Genomic DNA, 17,767 nt, shown 5'->3' with positions numbered 1-17,767 from the left:
GTGTTTTATCAAGGGCAGGGTCAATGCAGCTAGCTATCAGGAGATTTTGGAACACTTCATGCTTCCATCTGCTGAAAAGCTTTATGGAGATGAAGATTTCATTTTTCAGCACGACCTGGCACCTGCTCACAGTGCCAAAACCACTGGTAAATGGTTTACTGACCATGGTATTATTGTGCTCAATTGGCCTGCCAACTTTCCTGACCTGAACCCCATAGAGAATCTGTGGGATATTGTGAAGAGAAAGTTGAGAGACACAAGACCCAACACTCTGGATGAGCTTAAGGCCGCTATCGAAGCATCCTGGGCCTCCATAACACCTCAGCAGTGCCACAGGCTGATTGCCTCCATGCCACGCCGCATTGAAGCAGTCATTTCTGCAAAAGGATTCCCGACCAAGTATTGAGTGCATAACTGAACATAATTATTTGAAGGTTGACTTTTTTTTGTATTAAAAACACTTCTTTTATTGGTCGGATGAAATATGCTAATTTTTTGAGATAGGAATTTTGGGTTTTCATGAGCTGTATGCCAAAATCATCAGTATTAAAACAATAAAAGACCTGAAATATTTCAGTTGGTGTGCAATGAATCTAAAATATATGAAAGTTTAATTTTTATCATTACATTATGGAAAATAATGAACTTTATCACAATATGCTAATTTTTTGAGAAGGACCTGTATGTTCACATGTTCTGATTCAACTTTCTTGTTTCATTTGCCATTTATGAGACAACCTGATCACAATGTGAATTCAGTGACAGAAGGTGAGGCTGAAAACATCTGTGCTTACCAAAAACCGCATAACTGCACCCCAGTGGCTGAAGCTGAAAGTTTTGTTAAACATATTGGCACGTGTGTGCTCTAGTTTCTAGGTGATGTTGTCCACAGAGTAGTACCAAAAGCAAGCTGTATTTTTAATTGTAAATAATGCAATACACAGTTAATAGGAATTCAGATTTTATTAACTGTACCCCCAAACCCCAACCCTAAATGTCAGTGGAGTAAAGTTTTTTTTTTGTGTGAGATTCAACCTCAGAATCACACACATTATTGCTTATGTAAACACGATTACTTCCTGGTTCCCACAGGTTCAGAACCCGTGTCTCTGAGGCAAGTAATGCGGGAAGTATGTTAACACTTAAATTAATGCAAATATGTCTGATTATGGGGTATGGCGCTTATCAGTAATTCAGCTGATTGGGGTTGAAGGCAAAGGTGATCACGTCAAAAATGTATTTAGCTTTTTTTTTTTAAGTTTACTGGATTTTGCATGACATTAATTGATAAATGAAAACTATTGATCGAATTGTTTTTACACAACATTTTACACCAGTGCCTAAAATGTTTGCACAGTACTGTTCATTAAGCTTTAATCAGTGCAAAAATGTGTTAGTGGAATGCTTATCACTTCTTTACCAGAGCTTCTATAACAACACTCATCCACTAACACCTGTAATCTGACCAGCACTCCTTGATTTACACTCCTTTACCACTCCTCTGTCTTCAGGTTATGGATCTACACCCTGAAAGGTGTAAAACATTTCACACATTAAAGGAATAATTCACCCAAAATTGAAAATTGCCATCCCAGGTGTTTATAACTTACTTTCTTCTGCTGAACACAAATGAAGGTTTTTAGAACAATATCTCAGCTTTGTAGGTCCATACAGAGAGTTGGCAATTTGAGGTGATGTGACAAAGTTATTAGTCAACAGTTTGGACACACCTACTCAATATTACTATATTCTACGTTTTAGAAAATGGAGACATCAAAACGAACGATAACTCAAAAAATGAATTATGGGAATTTCAAACTGACCAAAAGCTTAAGCAAATTAAAACTATTTTAGCTTTTTCAATGTATACACCCTTTGCTTAGATTACAGTTCTGCACAATCTGGGCATTCTCTCAAGCAACTTCATGAGGTATCCACCTAGGATGCTTTTGAAACAGTGTTGAAGGTGTTCCCATGAATGATTAACACTTGTTGGCACAATTTATATTTGTCTACAAAGCATAAGCTTTTACATCAAAAGGTTAAGGTTCTAAGACACTTAAAGGTATAGTTCAACCATGAAAATTCTCTCATCGTTTACTCACCCTTATACCATACTGGATGTGACTTTCTTTCTCAGCAGAACTCAAATGAAGATTTTTAGAAGAATATTTCAACTCTCTAGATCCAAACAATGTAAGTGAATGGGTGCCAACATTTTTAAGCATCAATAATCACATACATCAGCATGATTTTAATCCATATGACTCAGTGGTTATGTCAATGTTTTCTGAAGTGATTTGATAGGTGTATGTGAGAAAGAGATCAATATTTAAGTCCATTTTTACCATAAATTCCCCTCCCTGCTCAGTCAATCTCCACTTTAACTTTCACATTCTTCTTTTTGTAATTTTGATGATTTACATTCTTCATGCATACGCCCCTACTGAGCAAGGAGAAGAATTTCTAGCAAAAATAGTTTTAAATATTGATCTGGTTCTCACCCACACCTATAAAGTCCCTTTATAAATAAGAAATAAGAAAATATGGATTTAATCACTGAAGTCTAATGGATTACTTTTATGCAACAATTATATGCTTTTCGGAGTGTCAAAATGTTGGCACCCATTAACTTGCATTGTGAGAACCTACAAAGCGAAAGAGATATTCTTATAAAATCTTAATTTGTGTTTTGCATAAGAAAGAAAGTCATAGATGTCTTGGATGGCATAAGGGTGAGTAAATGATTTTAATTTTTGGGTGAACTATCCCCTTTAAAACTTATCAAGTGAGTCCAAACTTTTGAATGGTAGTCTAAATATTTTAATTAATGATTAAATAAATAGAAAGGGTTTAAAGGGGATTTTATAAGGTTTTTTTTATATGGTTTTTATAAGGAGCAATGCTGATAGTGTTATTATTTATCACATTTGGATATTTATGATGTATTTTGATGCCAGTGACAGTTGGCTGGTCTGGTGATCACTGTTTTCAGGCTGTACACACTCAAATTAATCCACTGCTGTTCCCTTCTCTTATAATTTATAGTCACAGGATGAGTTTGGATCAGTGTGTAAGTCAAGCCTGCAGAGAGCACAGCTTCAGTGTGTAAATATGTCCTGCGAAACTGCATTTGCATGTTAACAGCACACATAGCTCTCTTGACTCAAGCACATTTTTAGATTGGCAGGTCATCAGTCACCTTCACTGTCAGTCACTTTTAATCATAATGGAACCCTAGAAAGCAATGTGAGTGTATGTGTGTGTGTGTGTGTGTGTGTGTGTGTGTGTGTGTGTGTGTGTGTGTGTGTGTGTGTGTGTGTGTGTGTGTGTGTGTGTGTGTGTGTGTTTTAAATCAATGGAGCACTAAAGCAATAGTTACAAATAGCTTCAAACTGGTTGTATAAGCTATATAGTATTTGTATATGCGAATACTCCACTATTCATAATACTATAAGTTGTAAGTGTTTGAATGTATTTTTTAGTAATTTTAAGAGTGTCAATCTGTGTTTGTGTGTTCATTTTGTCATACAAGTTTTGGTTTATGTATTTTTGTATTTCGGATGTCCCCGATGTATCACTTATTTACTTGTACTCTTACTTGTAAAAACTGCAGCAAAACCACAAACCAATATAATTTTATGTAAAAATGTAATTGCATTAACATTCAGCGGACAAATTAAAATCACAATATGTCTTAGTGCGATTTTTAATCTGGCAGCAGCTGAATGAAATAGATATAAAGTCAGCATGTGCTGCATGCTTCAAAGTGAATGTTGGAAGCCGGCTGCTCGTATGCTGACAATACCGCATTATGAGGATTGCAGCTTTTTGTAGTTTAATAATCAGACTGGGTCATGTAGTGACCTGTTTTCCCAGAGGTGAAACTGAAAGGGTTTACTGTTTTCCACCAAAATAAAAGCCACATTTAAATGGAAAATATGACTACTGTAGTTCTGTAGAAAGAGTTTGTAAGCTGTCAATTTATACCATATTATAGCAAATGTATATGTTCTCACTTGGCATTAAAACTTTAAAATAACAATGATTAGGGGCGAATATTGACGCTGACCACCACCCATGGAGTCAAGATTTCAAATCCAGGGCGTGCTGAGTGACTCCAGCCAGGTCTCCTAAGCAACCAAATTGGCATGGTTGATAGGGAGGGTAGAGTCACATGGGGCATCCTTCTTGTGGTCTCGATTAGGGGTCGGAGATTCACATTCTGTGAGTCTCCGTAGTGTCATGCACAGCGAGCCAAGTGATAAAATGGATTGACTGTCTCAGAAGAGGAGGCAACTGAGACTTGTCCTCCACCACCCAGATTGAGGTGAGTAACTGTGCCACCAAGAGGACCTACTAAGTAGTGGGAATTGGGCATCCCAATTTGGGATACAAATTTATAAAATTTGTTTTTATAAAAAATAACAATGAATATGCATTTCTGAGAGTTTGTTACATTTCCATTTTCATTGTCTTAAAAAGGTCTTTAAAAAGTCTTACAACAGTTGTTTATTGATTCATATATTAAACACAGAAAAACAAATCATATATAAACAGAAACAATATTTAACCCCCACTATTACCCCTCTCAATTACCAACTCCACCCTGGCCATCCCAATGGTCATACATGATTATACACACACATTTTTTTTTTAAATTAAACATTTAAAAATTATATATATATATATATATATATATATATATATATATATATATATATATATATATATAAAATATTCAGATAATTACAACGCATTACATTCCTGTAGCAGAAGAGTTAATCATTGATAAAACCATACAAAAAGCGGCTTTAGAATACAATGTATTGTTTACTACCATATTATTGATCATAATCCAATCATTGGCATACAGTTCACAGCAATCCATTTCACAAGCCAATTTGTCAATCAGTTCGAGATATATAATGAGGGCTTGTTTAAGGACCCAGTTAATTTACACCTATGTCAGACATGCTTGTGTAGCGTCTCGGGTGCGTTGTGTCATAAACATAAAATGTTTAGGTCACTGTGTCAAGTTAAATATAGTTTAACTCTCAATCTTTAAACACATTCGAATTTGGGCTCCAAGTGTTTTGAACGCAAGCATGTAACGCATGTTTGTGTTGTTCTGCCTACTGAAGTGTTTTCTTCACTGTCTAAACTGCACGTTGCTCATACAGTTTCACTTACTGCCCTCTGGAGTAAACAGGTGGTACTACAAGCTTGCATTTCTCAGGAATCTTCCTTATTATTAGATTTTTTTCGATTAGATTCAACTTTATTGTCATTGTGCAGAGTACAAGTACAAAGACAACGAAATGCAGTTTGCGTCCAACCAGAAGTGCAAAAAAGCAGAAAAGTGCAATGTGATAATCAAGTATAGACAGGTGGTGCATAGGCAGGTGCAGAAATATATTGCAGTGTTATAGTGCAGAATAAATATGGCTATGTAATATGAGCAGTGTATGAACAACATGTACAGATATGTGCAATGTAGTAGCAGTGACATTTGAAATAGTAGTAGAATAATATAGATGTGCAGTGTATTAGATATGCAGTGTATTAGCAGAATATATAGTAAGAAAACAGTAAATATGGATAATCTGTATGAACCATATAGATAGATATGTACAGTATGTTCAGCTATGTGCAGTGTGGTAACATTATAAGAGCAGTAAGAATAAGTGTAAGTGTATGTACAGGATGAAGAGTAGTAGAATGTATAGCAGAATGTATAGGTGTTATTACAGTATGTACATATAAATAAATAATAGAACAGAATGGGTGGGGTAGTGTCCTTGGGGGGGTGGAGGGGTAGTCAATTGTCAGTTGTCACCGGGATGCAGAGCTAGAGTTCAGTAGGGTGACATCTGCAGGAAAGAAGCTTCCTCTGAACCTGCTGGTACGGGTGCGGAGAGACCTGAAACGCCTCCTGGAGGGGAGTGGGGTGAACAGTCTGTGGTTGAGGTTGGAACAGTCTTTGATGATGCTGCGCGCCTTACGCAAGCATCATTTACCCTGGATGGCCTCGATGGAGGGGAGCGAGGAACCGGTGATGCGTTGGGCAGTTTTCACCACCCTCTGCAGTGCTTTCCGGTCATGGGCAGAGCAGTTGCTGTACCAAACTGTGACACAGTTGGTGAGGATGCTCTCGATGGTGCAGCGGTAGAAGTTCATCAGGATCTGAGGAGACAAGTGGACCTTCTTGAGTCTCCTCAGAAAGAAGAGACGCTGGTGAGCCTTCTTGATCAGGGTAGAGGTGTTGAGGGTCCAAGAGAGATCCTCAGAGATGTGGACACCCAGAAACTTGAAGCTGGTTACACACTCCACCTCAGTCCCGTTGATAGAAATGGGTGTGTGTGTGCCAGCTTTAGACTTCCTGAAGTCCACAATGAGCTCTTTGGTCTTCATGGTGTTGAGAGCCAGGTTGTTGTCAGTGCACCACGATGATAGGTGCTGGACCCCTCCTCCCTGTAGGCCGTCTCATCGTTGTTACTGATGAGACCAATCACCGTAGTGTCGTCTGCAAACTTGACAATGGTGTTAGAGCCATGTACAGGTGTGCAGTCGTAGGTGAAGAGGGAGTAAAGGAGAGGGCTCAACACATCCCTGTGGTACGCCGGTGTTCAGGGTGATGGTTGAGGAGGTGTGGTTAGCTAACCTAACAGACTGAGGTCTGTTGGTTAGGAAGTCCAGAATCCAGTTACAGAGGGAGGAATTGATGCCTAGTTCACTGAGTTTGGTGATGAGTTTGGAGGGGATGATGGTGTTAGATCAATGCTGAACTAAAGTCAATGAACAGCATTCTCACATAGGTGTTGCTATTGTCAATGTGGGACAGGGCAGAGTGAAGTGCCGTAGAGATGGCATCCTCTGTGCTGCTGTTCTGACGGTAAGCGAATTGGAAGGGGTCCAGTAAGGGTGATAAGCAGGTCTTGAGATGGGCCAGGACCAGCCTCTCGAAGCACTTCATAATGATGTGGGTGAGTGCAACTGGACGGTAGTCATTAAGGCTTGTTGCATTGGAGTGTTTTGGCACCGGCACGATGGATGTGGTTTTAAAGCACGCGGGGACAGGTGCTTGGTCTAGTGACAGATTAAATATGTCGGTCCAAACCTCAGTCAGCTGCACAGCACAGGCCCGTAGTACACGTCTGGGGATACCATCAGGACCAGCAGCCTTGCGTGCATTAATCCTGCTCAGTGCCACACACACATTGGTTGAGGAGAGTGTGAGGGGTTGGTGAACTGCAGAGACCACAGCCTTGATGGCCACTTCCTTGTTGTCCCTATCAAAGCGGCCATAGAAGTGGTTCAGCTCATCAGGTAAGGAGGTGTCAGTGACAGGGGGGGCGGAGTTAGTAGCTTTGTAGTCTGTGATGGCCTGGATGCCTTGCCAAATGCGTCGGGGGTCAGAGTTGTTCTTGAAGTGATCCTCAATTCTTAGCTTGTGGTTGTGTTTGGCCTGTTTGATGCCCCTATTCAGGTTAGCCCTGGATGAGCTATAGGCTTGAGAATCACCTGATCTGAATGCAATGTCTCGTGCCTTCTTACCTCACTGTTCATCCATGGCTTCTGATTAGGGAAAGTAGTAATCCGTTTGAGGGTGGTGACACTGTTGATGTTTGTGTTGATACAGTCCAGAACGGAGGAGGCATATGAATCAATGTCCGTGTGGGAGTCGTGGGTGGCCTGGGTTGCGAACACTCTCCAGTCAGTGTTTCCAAAACGCTGCTGAAGTGCCGAGTCAGCTCCTTCTGGCCACACTTTGACTGTCCTTGCTGTTTGTTTCACACGTTTGATGAGTGCTAAATACTTGGGCAGTAGAAACAAAGAGAGGTGATCTGAGTGTCCTAGATGGGGGAGGGGAGCAGCTTTGTATGCATCAGCTATATTTGTGTAGACTTGGTCTAAAATCTTTCCTCCTCTTGTGGGGCATAATACATTTTTATGGAATTTAGGCAGTACAGTCTTTAAATTTGAGTGGTTGAAGTCGCCCGCGACAGTGTAGGCTGCCTCGGGATGCTGAGTTTGTTGTTTGCTGATAGCAGAATTCAGTTCTTTCATGGCAATAATTTAATTATGGTCCGGGGGCATGCGATTAATTAAAGAGTTATTTTTTATAAAATTAATCACACTGAATTAACGAGTTAAATCGACAGCCCTAATATATATATATATATATATATATATATATATATATATATATATATATATATATATATATATATATATATATAATAACACACATATTAACAACTACACCTCTCTCTCTACTGCCTCTCCCTGAGAGCCCTCCAAAAACACGAGATATCTGCCCCATTTACCTACAAACGTGGCCAATTTCCCAGTCTTCTAGATGACCCTTCTTCAAAAGCCACCACCCTCCCCATCTCTGAGCACCAGTCCAGAAATGGGGGCACTGCCACTGACCTCCATCCCCTTAAAACTTCTACTAAGTCTAGCCTAATTCCAAACTCGAGTTCCCAATATATCACACACAAAACTCTGAACCTTCAACCAAAATTATTAGCTCTTAATACACCACCAAAACACATGGATTGTGTCTCCATCCTCTAACTAGCATCACCAGCAGGTGGGTGTGTCTTTAAGACCAAGCTTATACAATTTAGATGGGGTCCAATAGAATCTATGTAAAATCTTGAATTACATAAGGCGCACCCTTGCATCTCTAGATGCAGACTTGATGTTCTATAGAATCCCAGCCCACTCTCCCTCCTCCAATAACAAGTTTAAATCTTTCTCCCATAATCTCTTGATAGATGTTAAAGCTCCGTCCCTAGACTCTGAATTAGCAGGGAGTAATACACTGATGCCTCATGACCTTTTCCAAAAGCAGTAATCACCACTACCAGAGTGTCTACTGCTTTAGGGGTGTGTAGGCTACTCCCAAAAATAGTACAGAGCAGGTGGCGCAGCTGTAAATACCTAACAAACTGAGATTTAAGAATCCCAAAATGTTGAACAAAATTTTCAAAGGATCTCAACACTCTGCTCTCATATAGGTCACCGAGTGTAGTAACCCCTTCACAATCCACTCTAAACAGCAAAGAGGGGACTTATTAATACATAATTTTGGGTTCAGCCATATGCTCGAGGCAACATTTAATTAAATGTCCGAATTTAACACTCTGGACACTTTTGTCCATACAGAGTGCAAATGCGAGATAAAGGGTTGTAACTTAACTTCTCCGTTTAGTTTGATAGAAAGGCTTTGCAATGGTGTAATAGGGGCAAGAACTTCCTGTTCTACACAAAACAAGGGAGGGGCTCTCTCAGGTGGAAGTGACCAACAAGCGAAATGTCTGAGACTGAACGCATAATAATAAAACAAAATCTTGGGTAGGCCTAGCCTACCTTTGTCAGTCGGCCTATGTAGGTTACTGAAATGTAATCTGGGACATTTACCATTACAAATGAAGGATTTTGCTATGCTATCAAAAAGAGAGGGACATTTATAGGGAGAGACTGTTGCAGGTAGTTGAATTTTGGAATACAATTCATTTTAATAACATTAACCTTCCCAATCATAGATAAATGTAATGAAGCCCACCTGCCCACATAACTTGAAAATCTTTTTATTTCTGGGTCAAAATGAACTATAACTACATCACACAAATTTGCTGGGAATAAAATTCCCAAATACTTAATGCCCTGTTTGAACCACTGAAAGGCGCCCGGCTGAAAAGCAGTTACTGGCAGTATGCTGTCTGAGACAAAGCTATAGATTTAGACCATTTAACTCTGAATCCCGAGAATGTAGAAAAGGAATTAATAATTCTGTGGAGGAAAGGCATAGATCTAGTAGGGTCAGAGACGAATAATTAAATATCACCTGAATAAAGCAAAAGCTTATGCACCACACCTCCAGCCATCACCCCTGGAAAATCCTCCTCCTTTCTTATCATGGCTGCTATTGATTCCAGGGAAAGACGGAACAATAATGGGGAAAGTGAGCAACCCTGTCGGGTGCCCCTTTCCAGAGTAAAATAATACGAAATTAATCCATTTGTTTGTACCATCACTATCGGGTGTCTATAAAGTAACTTAATTCATCGAATAAATGTATTCCCAAACCCATACATTTCCAAAATCTTTAAAAGAGAATCCCATTCTACCATATCAAACACCTTTTTGGCATCAAGTGGTATGGCAGCGACCTGAGACCTGATCATTTGCCACTGACCTCATGATATTGATGAAATGTTATCAGAAAAGCTGCGGCCCTGAATAAACCCCACCTGATCTATATGTATAAGAAATATCATAACTTTAATTAATCAGTTAGCCAAAATGTTTGAAAATATTTTAACGTCTAGCTGGAACAGGGAATTGGACGATAACTCTTACACTCACCTCAATCTTTGTTCTTTTTAAGAATTAGACTGATCCAGGCTTGCATCATGGTTGGCGGGAATTTTCCATTCTTTAAATATTCCATATAAACTTCTAGCAAAAATGGAGCCAATAATGTAGCATAAGATCTAAAAAACTCAGTGACAAAGCCATCTGGCCCTTGAGCCTTGCCTGTAGGCAAGGTCTTAATTACCTCGCCAAGCTCATTCAAGGTTATCTCAGAATCAAGATAATTTTTTTGCTCAGTTGTCAGTTTAGGGAGTTCAAATGGTTCCACAAAGTTTCTAATATCCTCATCAGTAGATGAAGATGTGAAACTATAGGAATATAGAGATTAAACGCATTATTAATATCAATGGCTGAGGTATATATTTCCCCACCAGCAGAATTCACTGAGGGAATGGTAGAAAAATGCTTTCTTTGTATTATATATCTAGTCATAAGTTTTCCTGCGTTGTCCCCTGACTCAAAACGCCACCTTCCGTGACCAAAATAGCATTGTATCTGTATTTAAGGCCATCAGACATAATTTGGCTTTAATATTGTCATGTGTCTTTTAATATTCCCTTCCAACTCCACAAGTTCTCATGCTTTTTGATTTTTTGGTGAATGATGCATAATGTATGATCCGGCCCCTAAGAACCACTTTAAGTGCCTCTTAAGCTACGCCCACAGAGGGCACTGAGGACCAGTTGGTCTTCATATAAACATTGATTTCAGCCTTTAACATTTGTTGGAATTCAGGATTTTGCAATAGGGATACATTAAAGCATCAACTATATGATTTCCTTTTCTCCATATGTGGCAACACCTTTAAACTCACTAGGGTGTGATCTGAGACTAAAATATTTCCAATTGAGCAATCAACAGCAGATGAAATGAGGGATTAGATTAAATCTTATGGATTTATCCAAATGTCTCCAAATATCTGTAAGACCAAGATTTTTACACATCCTGTTAAGCGTCAATGTAGTTCTGGGGAGCTTACACACATTTGCTTCACTATGATCAAGGACTAACTCCATCAAAAGATTAAAGTCTACTCCAAAAATTATATCATGAGGTGAATCCATGACTTGCAACATCCCTTAAAGATCTATAAAAAATCCCTGATCATCAACGTTAGGTGCGTAAATATTAGCCAAAATAAGACTTTGCACCTGAATTTCTGCTAAAACAATAATGACTCTTCCTAATCTGTTATTTGAATTGCAGATGCTTACTTATCAGTGTAATGACTCCCCTGCTCTTACTTGAGCCAACACTAAAAAAAACATGTCCACCCAATATCTTCCCAAAATTTTCAGCTTCCTGCTGGGAAAGATGCGTTTCTTGATATTTTTTATTTTTAAGATGAGAAATAAACTTCCTTCTTTTTATGGGGTGCCCCAACTCATTTATATTCCACGTGGAGAGAGACAATCCACTCATATTAAAATTTAACATTTTGACATATTAGAAAATATAGGTTGTGTGTCAAAAATTAAATTATAAAGACCACATTCCATCATTAGTGCAACAATTAAACCCCAAACTTCCCCCCGAACCAAACAAACAGAAAAAAAGAAAAACGTGCATATTAACCCTGCGCACGACAGAACCAAGTGGTGTCAATCCCTCTAAACTCAAGCAGTCCATGTACACCTACGAGAGACCCTACGACAACTATTCCATCGGATTGCTCTAGACCTATGCATATAGTGTTTCTATGCATATTTTGTGAGACAGAATTACACATCAGAAGATATTCTCTTAACTCTTTCCCCGCCAGCGTTTTTAAAAAAAGTTGCCAGCCACCGCCAGGGTTTTGGACGATTTTCGCTAAACTTTAATGGCCCGCAGAATATTTTCTTCCATGAATATATGAAGATGCTATATATCAAAATAAAGATCACAACATTTCAGACAAAAAGCTGAGAAAAAGGCATGTTTATGTTTGATATTTTGAGCTTCTCATACTCCACTTCTTCATGTTTGAGACGATCGCAGTCTGTTTCTTTGATCAAAGAGTTGCGTACTCTTTCAAAACATGCGCAGGGGTCTTCCTTACCGTATAACACCTAAAACACGGAAACCCGGAAAATTCCGTGTTTGGCGGGGAAGCGTTTTTTCATAAAACACGGAAAATTCCGTGTTTGGCGGGGAAAGGGTTAAGAAAACTCAAACCAATAGGTGTAATAAACACAAAGAACATGTAAATTCATCCACATAACTGTCCCGAAGGTGTGTTCCTCCACAAAACAAACTCCAGGACAAAAGAAAAGAAAAAAAAGGCCATTCAGTTTCCTCGGACAGTCAAAGGAATGTTCAGTGAGCCTACCCATTCTACTGTTACATGAGTGCAAAAAATTACCTAATCACTCCAATGTCTTGCAAGAAACACTCCACAAAACAAAGTCTGAACAACAGGAGGCATAAGCACAAATAACGTGCAGATTCATCCACAACTCTGTCCCGAAGGAGTGTTACTACACAAAACAAACTCCAGTCGCTAGGCGGAACCAGCACAAAAAGAAACAAAAAAGGCCCTCAGTTTCTTCAGACGGTCAAGGGAATGTCGGTCCACTTGGTTGCAATGTGAGTACCACAATAATTTATTTTGTGGTGCTCATGTTGCAGCTTGTTGGGGACATATAAATATTTTACGGCCATCCTTAGCATCTATTCTCAATTTGGCCGGGAACATGAGTGCAAAACGACCTTCCATTGATGTAAGAGTTTCTTTCATTCCTAGAAACGATCTCGTTTCTCTCTTTTCGAATTCGCAAAGTCTGGGAACAAGAAAATGCTGTGGTTCTTCCAAGAAAGCCTTCCTTTACACCTCGCCTCGCATAACACAAGATTTTTATCGGATGATTTCAATAATTTGGCCAGAATTGATCTGGGCCTTTCTCCCTCTGCACATTACCAAGCCAGAACCCTTTGAGCTCGCTCTATTTCCAGCTTATGGCCTGTTATGTCGAGCAGACTTGGAAGGAGTTGTCCAGGATTTTCACCATATCCCGACCTTCTTCGGCCTCAGGAATTCCAGCAATCCGGACATTATTCTAGTGACTATGATTTTCCATATCCTCCAAATAGGTCCAAGATGGCGGTGCGGTAGCACGCAGCGGCCACTCCGGATCCACAATGGTGCTATTTTTGTTAAAAAAGCCCGACTTTTGCAACACATGGACATCGGAGCAACCGGTGTTCGTGTCTACCATCGCCAGACACTACTGAAATATAAGACTCATGCAAAAACCAAGCTGCATGATGACCTGCAGGAGGCGCTACGCGTACTCTGCTTGCTGCGGAGACCAGGCCTCCAGCCCTCGGCGTCGCCTGATGCCGGTGGCCGGGGGAGAGGACGTCGTAAGCGGTGTCGTGAAAGCGAAGCGCTGAAAGAGGGCGGGGTCCATGCTAGGCTAAAACAAACCCTAGCCGGCCGACTCTCCCGCCTATCCTGCTCTCAAATGTTTGCTCCCTGGACAATAAACTGGACTATATCCGACTCCAGCAGGCTACGTAGCGTGAGTTTAGAGACTGCTGCGTCTTTGTTTTCACGGAGACGTGGCTCAGCGACAGAGTTCGGATGCCGCCATTCAGCTAGACGGGCTCGCCTCGTTTCGTGCCGACAGAAATACAGCTCTCTGCGGTAAGACTCGCGGTGGTGGCTTGTGTGTTTACATCAACACGGAATGGTGCAAGAACTCTATGCTAGTCTCTAGTTACTGTTCATCGCTGTTGGAGCTTGTGACTGTTAGATGCAGACCTTTTATCTACCACGGAATTCACCACTGTTTGCATAACCGAGTTTACATTCCCCAGCTAACGCTAAGGAAGCTCTGTGAACTGTATGGGGCTATGAGCGAACTGCAGAACGCTCACCCCGACAGACTGTTTATTGTCGCTGGAGATTTCAACCATGCAAATCTCAAGACAGTGCTCCCTAAATTCCATCAGTATGTGGACTTTGCAACGAGAGGGGCTGAACGCGCTTGATCTTGTTTACACAAACATCCCAGGTGCGTACGGGCGGAGCCCCGCCCCACCTCGGCTACTCAGACCACATCTCTGTTATGTTAATTCCAGCATACAGACCGCTCGTCAGACGCACAAAACCGCTTCAGAAGCAGGTGAAAACCTGGCCAGCAGGAGCCATCTCTGCTCTTCAGGACTGTTTTGAGTGTACTGACTGGCACATGTTCAGGGAGGCTGCAACATATGGCGATTCTACCAACTTGGAGGAATACACAGCATCAGTGACCAGCTACATCAGCAAGTGCATTGATGATGTCACTTTCTCCAAGACCATCACCACACGCTCCAACCAGAAGCCGTGGATGACCGCGGAGGTGTGCACGCTGCTGAGGTCCCGAGACTCCGCCTTCAGAGCAGGCGATAAGGCAGCCCTAAGAACAGCTAGGGCCAAACTGTCACGGGCAATCAGAGAGGCAAAGCGCGCACACGCCCAGAGAATCCACAGTCACTTCCAGGACAGCGGTGACATGCGGCGCATGTGGCAGGGCATCCAGGCCATCACCAACTACAGGACAACATCAGTTGCCCGTGACAAAGATGCTGAACGACTTCTATGCTCGGTTTGGAGTGCAGAACGACGTGATGGCGAGGAAGTCCACCCCTCCTCCCAACGACCAGGTGCTCTGTCTTACCACGGCAGATGTGAGGAAAACTCTACGTAGAGTCAACCCACGAAAGGCTGCTTGACCAGACAACATTCCTGGCAGAGTGCTCGGAGTATGCGGAGGATGACCAGCTAGCAGATGTTCTTACCGACATCTTCAACATCTCTCTGAGCAGCGCCTTTGTTCCAACGTGCTTCAAGGCCACCACCATCATCCCCATGCCAAAGAAGTCTTCAGTGTCCTGCCTCAACGACTACCGTCCCGTCGCACTTACACCCATCATCATGAAGTGCTTCGAGAGGCTCGTCATGAGGCAGATTAAGACCCAGCTGCCCCCTCACTAGACCCACTGCAGTTTGCGTATCGTTCAAACCGTTCAACGGACGATGCCATCACCACAACCCTCCATCTGGCCCTCACCCACCTAGACAATAAGGACTCATACGTTTGAATGCTGTTCATAGATTTCAGCTCAGCATTCAACACAATCATTCCCCAGCACCTGATTGGAAAGCTGAACCTGCTGGGCCTGGACACCTCCCTCTGCAGCTGGATCCTGGACTTCCTGACTGGGAGACCTCAGTCAGTCCGGATCGGGAACAGCATCTCCACCACCACCACACTGAGCACTGGGGCCCCCAGGGCTGTGTGCTCAGTCCACTGCTGTTCACTCTGCTGACTCACGACTGTGCAGCAATGCACAGCTCGAATCACATCATCAAGTTCGCCGATGACACGACCGTGGTGGGTCTCATCAGCAAGAACAACGAGTCAGCATACAGAGAGGAGGTGCAGTGGCTGACGAACTGGTGTAGAGCCAACAACCTGTCCCTGAATGTCGACAAAACAAAAGAGATGGTTGTTGACTTTAGGAGAGCACAAGGTGAAGACACTCCGCTGAACATCGACGGCTCCTCTGTGGAGATCGTCAAAAGCACCAAATTCCTTGGTGTTCACTTGGCGGAGAACCTCACCTGGTCCCTCAACACCAGCTCTATCACCAAGAAAGCCCAGCAGCGTCTCTACTTTCTTCGAAGGCTGAGGAAAGCACATCTCCCAACCCCCATCCTCACTACATTCTATAGAGGGACTATTGAGAGCATCCTGAGCAGCTGCATCACTGCCTGGTTTGGGACTTGCACCGTTTCGGACCGCAAAGCCCTGCAGAGGATAGTGAGGACAGCTGAGAAGATCATTGGGGTCTCTCTTCCCTCCATCAAAGACATTTACAAAAAACACTGTATCCATAAAGCAACCAGCATTGTGGACGACCCCACACACCCCTCACACAAACTCTTTACCCTCCTCCCGTCTGGCAAGAGGTACCGAAGCATTCGGGCCCTCACGGCCAGACTGTGTAACAGCTTCTTCCCCCAAGCCATAAGACTCCTCAATACTCAGAGACTGGTTTGACACACACGTGTCCTGAGTTGCACTTTAATTACTGTCACTTTATAACTGTCTGCTACCTCAATAACTGCTATGTGCATAGAACACTATCTCATAGTATGTTATGTTTACATTTTTAGAAACTGTCATCTTTTTGCACTACTGAGTAATGGTCGGCGCTGCACTGTCTATTGTCCTGTTCATTGTCAGTAATTTGTTGTACTGTCCTGTACTTTTTGCACATGTTTGCACGTGCACTTTATATAGGTATATATAGGTAGTTTATATAGGTATTTTATTTCGTTGTGTAGTCTCATGTGGTCCTATGTTGGTCCTTTGTTGTTTTTATGTAGCACCATGGTCCTGGAGGAACGTTGTCTCGTTTTGCTGTGTACCGTACTAACTGTATATGGTTGAAACGACAATAAAAACCACTTGACTTGACTTGACTTGACTTGAAGTTTTCTCAGACATGCTCCAAATCCACCTGGGTCACCAGCAGATTAGCAGCTAATTCCCTCTCTGATGACTCCAGATAATCTATCCGTTTCTCGACATCCCCCACTCTTGTAGCCAGCTCAGTGAATTTTTTCTCCATGGCAGTGATGGATTGACATATTACAGCAAGATCCTCCAAGTCAGCAATGACCTTCATCAGCATTGTTGTCAAGTTCAACAATTCTCAACTAATTTCCCTCACTTCTCTGGCCAAATCAACTCACTTGTCCACGGCCTTGTCAGGGTCGCCAGCTTGAGCACGTAAGTCTTTTAATGTCTCCAGAGCCTGAGGATTTTGAATTCTTTGACATATTGTCTTCCTAAAACAGTTAAGGAACAGGGTGTATTGAATTTGACATAAAATGTATTAAAACCAAGTGTGCAGAGCTCGCCGTTCATACTTCCGAATCTCGCATGGCGTCAAGTGACTCAGTTTTTGATTTTTTTTTATAACTATGTGACAGCTTAAAAATGTATTGTATTTGAAAACTACAACATTACAAAAAAATAAAACATGTTAATACCATTAATTGAGCTGTAGAAAATATGAATACATGCATAAATAAAAAAGATCAATGGAAGAATCTAAAATATCGACGTAATATAGTGAGAAATACATTCAAGATTCATTGCTTAATCATTATGTTGGCAGAGCACTAATTTATGATATGTTTATCATCTCCATGTCTCTGACCATAAAACGCCCCTGCTTGGACACCAGTTCTGGTCTAATTCTCTGTTTCTCTGTTCACTAATGGCTGTTATTGTCTTTCATGTTTAGTGGCACAGCTACAAGATTTAATTCTCTCCATACCTTAAAACACCTCCTTTCCAAATGTTATCGTGACATAAAATTTTTGGAAGTTGCCCTT

This window comes from Xyrauchen texanus, chromosome 16 (genome assembly GCF_025860055.1).
Source record: "Xyrauchen texanus isolate HMW12.3.18 chromosome 16, RBS_HiC_50CHRs, whole genome shotgun sequence".
Classification (NCBI taxonomy): Eukaryota; Metazoa; Chordata; class Actinopteri; order Cypriniformes; family Catostomidae; genus Xyrauchen; species Xyrauchen texanus.
Note: the sequence above shows the minus strand (reverse complement) of the source record.